Here is a 6,877-nt window from a genome sequence, read left to right as displayed (position 1 = left end):
GTAACAGTTAGATGCTTTTTATTTCATTCTTCCAAAGAAATTAAGGAATGGCTTGATTGTTTTACTTACAAAGATTCCAAGGTGTGTTTTCAACAAGCTTGAACAGCTTTATTCTGGAGTGAAAGCTGAATGTTTGATGCTAGACTAATTTGGCCAAAAATGTGAAACAGTAAGTGAAAAGGAGTAATTACTGTAACAGCTTTAAAGCATGTACACAAAATTCTTTTTAAGATCTTAGTGGATATGGCAATGCACGGTAATTCAGCTAGAACATCAGAGCTTCAACTGTTAGGTGAATAAAGGTCACATGTAGAAAGTAAGATTGGTTGCCTGCAATAATTAGGCACAATTAATTAAGTTTGTTCAGAAGGCATATTGCACATACTGAATGGTTAGCAATAGTGACTAGTCTTAGATATAACTTTAGAATTAAAAGAAAATAAATCATTACAGACAAAACAGTACCTTAAAAGGCTTTGTAAGGTGTGGAAAACTTGAAGGATTTTCTTGTTTTGTTGGAAACCTAAGCCGAGTGTCATTGTTAAAGAGCAGAAAGCTAGATTTTATTTGGTAGGGACACTTTGTAATCTCACAGGATGCAAACAAACTGCAGTGAACAGTCAAGTTTAAAAAAAAAAATTAATTGTGTTGATTTATCGTGTTTACAGAAAGAAAACTGTGGAAAGCCTTGCTTAGATGAGCTCTCATAAATGGCATGTTTTTGAAATAGTCTCCTTTTCTTTTGAAGTAAATGTTTTTTTCTGGGCATATGAAGTGATAAGATTTCATGACATTTAATTGCATATAATTAGCAATAAATTTTCACGTGACTATTGATTACATTTTCTTTAGATAATTCATAAAGTCAATAAATGTAAACTTGTTCCTACTCACCACACAATTCCCCTTTCACACAAAGTAAACAGTGATAAGCATTAAGCAACGGTTTGATAAGGTGTTTTATGATCTGGCATTTTGAAGTGGAATGATCTCTGTCCATTTCTTTAACTGCTTCTTCCAATTTTCTTTCTTCTACACTGTTAAAAAAAGAAAGTGGAATGTGAATTTGAGATGCATTTAGATTAGTAGAATTGTTCTGTGGCATAGCAGTGCTGCAATACAGTATTGGTATAGCTGTGTTAGCTCACCCATGTAGGATTAGGTTCTGAAGTGATTAGCTAGCTTCCTGTGATCAGCCACGCTCGTTGCTCGTTTCACTTTATAGGTGAGTCTTGCAACGCACACTGTCCGGTCACAGGTAGTTTCTCTAATATTGAAGCTAGTTTGTTTAGACTTCCTTAAACTTTCATGTATTTAGTAAAAAAATCCCAACTTCAGATAAAGTTGAGGACTATGTTCTTCCAGAACAAATAGTCTTAAATGGATGTATTGTACTTTTTGTTCTCTGTGAAGCAAAGGTAATGAGCCTATCAGATTTTTCTGTTTAAATTAAATTGTTCTGATTACATTTCACTGACTTGAGTCATTTGAAAATAATTTACTAACATTTTTTTAGTATTTTCTTTATTGTGCATTTCAGATTTTTGAGGAACTATTTCATGTGTTTTCTTTTGATTTTACTATTTCCATATACAAAATTTAAAAATAACGTTGTGATAGTCGGTTTTGAATAGGTATCAATTTACTGTATTGTCACATGATCTCTATGGGCAGATCTTTCTGCAGAGAGGAAAACTTCTGCGTTGAGATTATTTGCAGTGTTAGAATGTGGAAAAGTAAAGGAACTTTTTCTCCTTTAGCAATTGCCTTTGCTGTACCCTTTGCTGTACCTGCATGAGCAGGCTTTCCCTTTGTATTCTTTACTATTCTTCCAGGACTTGCAGTTACTTTTCGGGGGAATTTCAGTACATCTGATTGTGCCGTAAAGTGGGACTCATAAGTCTAAGACTGAATGGAAATTCTCTTTTCCAATCTAACTTTTTTTCCCATTTGAAAAATGCCAGCTGGAATGAACAAATTCGCTAATTTTCTGCACTCATCCCATCGCCAGTTTTTCCTGAATTTCATTTTTAAGTTGGACAACAATGTTGTGTTAAGCCATACACTTGTTCAAATAGCAAAAGCTCACTATCTCAGTAACCTTTGAGGGGAAAAAAAAAATAAATCAAATTTCTTCTACCAAGAAACTTTAGGACATGAAAAATCTAGAAGCTGAGAGTTGGCTTTCAGCTCACCAAGTTTTCCTCCAGAAGAATACTGTTCGTTAAGCATCCTGGTGACAGGGTTTACGTACCACATCAGGAAAATTCAGACCCCTTATCTCCCCCCATAATCTGAGTTGATGGTACTTGTTGTTCGAAATATATATCCACCAGCTAAACATGCTTTTTTCTCTCTGATGAAAACAATACTGCTGAAAGCATGTCATAAAACTTGTTTTTATTGGCGATGTACACAATGAATCATAATTTCCAGCAGGCTCAGATCTTGCCTATATAGGATCAGCAACTTAACCACTGAAAATGTGAACAATATTTTATTTATGGTTGGGACCTATAGAGCATGTCTCATATTTGTACTTCTACCTTCTAGCTGCATAACAATGTACTTGCGTGCATCTGGTATTTGAAGTATTCTGTCTACTGAGATAACACTGAGCACAACTACATAAGATTTTAAAGTAGACAGTGGTGATATTGATGTTTTATCCCCCCTCTGCCTTTTCTTAGCCATCTGGACAGTTGAGAGGAGAATGTGATTCTCAAAGGGATAAAAAAATCAAAATTTACTGTGAAAGAAAGTAAGAAGAATTTACCATTTAGCCCTTGGAATGTCTGTGCCTCAAAGCTAAGAATTTTTTTAAATCAGATTTTGAGTGATTTAGAATTCTCTTCAAAATGTGAAGAATCCATGTATTAACAGAGTCAAATTATGATGACCTTGGATACGCTCTAAACCAATTTGTCATGGTTACTGTTAGAGCAATTCTTTTTCTGTTGAAAAGTAATGGCCTATGATATATTGGAGGCCAGACTAGATCATCCTGATGATTCCTTCTGGTCAAAGTCTCTGAAAATGGAAAAAAATGACTTGGAGTGAAGCTTAGGTATAAAAAGAGGAGATAACAGTAAGATGTACTGAATAAAATTTCAATACAATATAATGGAACATTTAATTTATCAAAGTTTAATATAAATCACAAAAACTTTCATTCTCCCTATATGTATTGTGTGTGTATACTACTGAAGTATGTAACAGTTCTACAATCAGGTTGAATTCAAGTAGGTGTGTGGGTTTTTTGGGTTTTTTGTTTGGTGGGTTTTTTTTTTACCCCCCATATCTGGCTTTGTGCATCATGGATGTCATATATCTATTCCTATATGCTGAAATGAAAATAGTTTTCTGATGAGGATCAAGCTGAAATTTTGGGGCTCCAGTATGGTTTGGCTACATGTAATCTCAGAGAACTAAAATTTTAATTGTGTAGTTTTGGGTTTTTTTAATATTAAGTTCTGTTACTTTGGTCATACTGTGAATAGGGCACTTCTATAGTAGCCAGTGCCTCATTAATCCTGAATTCAAGAAGAATATTCAGCAACAAGTTTTAATGATTAGAGTACTGGGCTTTTGGTGTGTGTCTTGCTATGATCTTAGCTTAAACAGGCTTAGCAGTGTTTTTGGAGATTTTCTTGTTTGTTTTAAGAAAAGAAGTAAAGTTTGTTCACTTGAGTGACAAATTTGAGACCATCTTCAAGGGCTTTTAAAGAGGAAAAAAAAGAAGCGAGGCATGTTATTCAGAGTTCATTCAGCTGGTCTTTGGACTCTTGGTGAATATATACAGTGCAAACTTTATTTTTCAGTTTAATTCTTTATTTTCTTAGTGCCTATACTTATGTGTGTACATTGGGAAAAACTGCATGCCTGCAGTTTTGAATCTTGCACATTGTATTATGTGAGAGAAAGCAGTAAAAACAGTTTAAGTGCCTAAATAAAAACATTTCACATATCACTTTGAGACACCTCATGTCTCAAAGATGACAGCTTTTTTTTTAGTGCTTTGTTCATCCATTGATTTGTCTGTGTATTTTATCCTGTTGATATGTTTCAACTTCATAGAAGATGAGCTATGCCTACTTTTTACTTTGCAAACACTGCAGCTGCAACGTATCCCTTCTGTACCTTGTGGAGCTTGAGTGCTGGTGTGTTAAATACTTGCATGTTGTCTACTAAGTCAGTTTAGTTGCTGAAATTTTATTGCAGTTAGTTTCAGACTTCATTCCCATTACAAGAATGTGACGCTCTACTTACGAAAGTGGGATAGGTCTTATTAGCCCTGCCTGCAGGGTGAGGGTTGGGATATGGAGGTTATACTGTGTAGGCTTGGCCGTGCGTGACTTGCACCAAAAACTTGGTTTTTACCCTTGTTGAATATTGCTGTAGTTTGTTAAATAGTTAAAACATGTTTTGCTAACAGAGGAAACAAAATACTATCAGCAACTTTTTCCTGATAATTTTTTCTGACTTTTCCGAGCACTTTTTAGTGAAACTGCCTTTTTCTCTGAGGCCATACGGTTTTGCAGCAAGAACTTGAAGTACATGGTCTAGGCATTGTTTGTAAATTACAGCAGAAGAGAAATTTCTTTCAGATTACGGTGTGTTACTGTGGAGAATAGCATTGAAACGGGTAGTTGGGGTAATTTGATTTAATTCTCAGTTCTTCTCGTTTAGCCTCCACTTCCGTTCCTTAACATATGAATGGAACTGAATGCTTTGTATGAAATAGTTGCATAGGTAGGAGGGGTATCGTGATAAATAGTTATATGGGTAGGATAGGTTGCATGGTAAAAAGGGTATTTAAAACATTATTTAAAAAAGAAAGTTATTTTTGTGTCAGTGGTATGTTTGGTAATCTTAAAGTGAATTTGACACAATATAAATACATTTTTCGTTAAGTGGGTGGTATAATGGGTATTGAAATAACCACGGATGTCCTTAAATCAGAATTTAATTCAATGGGTCTTTACTTACATTTTTGTCAAATTATGCAGGATTGAAGAGGCTCTCGCACTCTTAAGCAGAGTAATGCCTGAGCCCTGTAAATTAATCATATTAGTAGTCCTCAAAGGACAAAATCTTTATGCTATCACAAATTATTGAAACTTTTCTGTGAGGAGTAAGGCACCATATTTGGATTGATCTAAAGTCAGTTCCCATTAAAAACCCTAGGACACCTCTTCCCACTGTTTCATGTACGTCCTCAGGAGTCAACTGGGTTTGAGTTTCTTAAATTGGCCCCTGCCCAATTATCTAGGCAGCAGCGGTAGCTCAGGGGAAGTAACAGAGTCAGGACCACTATTTCCAGTGATAGCTGGTTGTTAAATTAACTTAACTTACAGAGTTAAACTTCACCTTCACGTTCCATGATATGAGACATATGAGTATCTGCATTAAAATGTTTTTACTTTAACTCCTAGTTTGCTATTTTGCCATTAATTTCAGACAGTAAAGTAAGAAGTTTTTGACTAAAAGGATTCTTGTCCAACAGAAAGGAGAAAATAGTATAATTTTGTGAATTTTTTTCTTCATAGCTTTGAAACAATCTTGTGTACGAACCTGGAATCTTACGCTCTTATGCTTTGTAGACCTCTACTCTTCTGAACTAAACTTGATTTTCTTAATTTTGACTTATTTTTTAATACTTTCATCTTTCTTTAAAATATTGAAAATAAATTTTTCTTTTTTCTTTTCTATTTTTTCAAAAAAATTCCATTATCTGCTTATAGTTAATCTGTGGAAAGAAAAAAAACCCCCCCCAAAAAAAAAACCCTCCCCCAAAACCACAAAAAACCAAACCAAAACAACCCACCTGTGAATTACGCCACTGGAGCATTTAATTCAGTGCCAGTACTGTTTGAATCGGTGCCTGCTGCTTGTTGCAGCTGGAGAGGTAACATGCTAATCAATGGTAATACACCGAGAGGCGAGTTGAGGAGTAGACCTAGGGTAAAAATGCCCAGGTCTTTGGCCTACTCTTGTGCAGAATTCACATCTCTGAGTAAGTTGCTTAAGCCAGTGCTGCCCATGAAAGAAATACTTATTAAACTGTACCTTGTGTCACCAGGTGTTCTATCTGACTATATTGAAGTAAAACACTCTTTTGTCAGAGAAGGGTGTTGAGGCTGTCTAATGCTGGTTTAGCATTTTAGCAAGATCACGTTCCATGCATGTAATGATGAGGAATTTCAGCCAGTTCACTGATTTGACTTAACTTAAAACGTTCACTACAATCCTGTACTGCTTGAGTGTAGTTTATCTGTGGTACACAATTTAAAGACGACGTAAGTTCTCATAATGATGTTTTAAGTATGTACTTTAATGTGCTTTGGAGATAATTTTTTATTTTTAGACATACTACTTTTGTTTTTCTTGATGATCGCATGTTTTTCGTAAGCAACATTTTTAACTTCCGCATTTACAAAAAAAAATTGGACTTTCCTCTTTCATATGTAGTAATTACATAGTTGAAGTGTGGGTGGAAGGAATAGAGAAGAGGCTTTTAACATTCATTTGAATGGGTTACGTGGTACCATCCCATCTCGCTTAAAATTAATGAGCTATTATGGTTGCCCCAACAGTAATGAGTATTAGTTAAAATAAACTATCCTTTTTGCTCGTAAGCTATCCTCTGCTCATTTGTATCTGGTATGAATTTAACTTTGAATTTTTTTTTTAATCAGCTTCATGCTATCAGATGAAATGCACTATTTTTTAGAAAAAACATTGCAGCAGCTTTTATGTTCTGATAATTGCATCACTACAGCATACACACAAACTGTCTTACAGGCATGTTAGTAGTGGAAGAAGAAAGTCACGTTTGTCTCCTTTTTATAGCTAGCCAGCTCATGTGTTTTTCACT

The sequence above is a fragment of the Cariama cristata genome, unplaced genomic scaffold (genome assembly GCF_000690535.1).
Source record: "Cariama cristata isolate BGI_N322 unplaced genomic scaffold, ASM69053v1 scaffold3759, whole genome shotgun sequence".
In the NCBI taxonomy this organism is placed as follows: domain Eukaryota; kingdom Metazoa; phylum Chordata; class Aves; order Cariamiformes; family Cariamidae; genus Cariama; species Cariama cristata.
The sequence above is the reverse complement of the archived record's forward strand: the minus strand, read 5'-3'. Positions refer to the sequence as shown.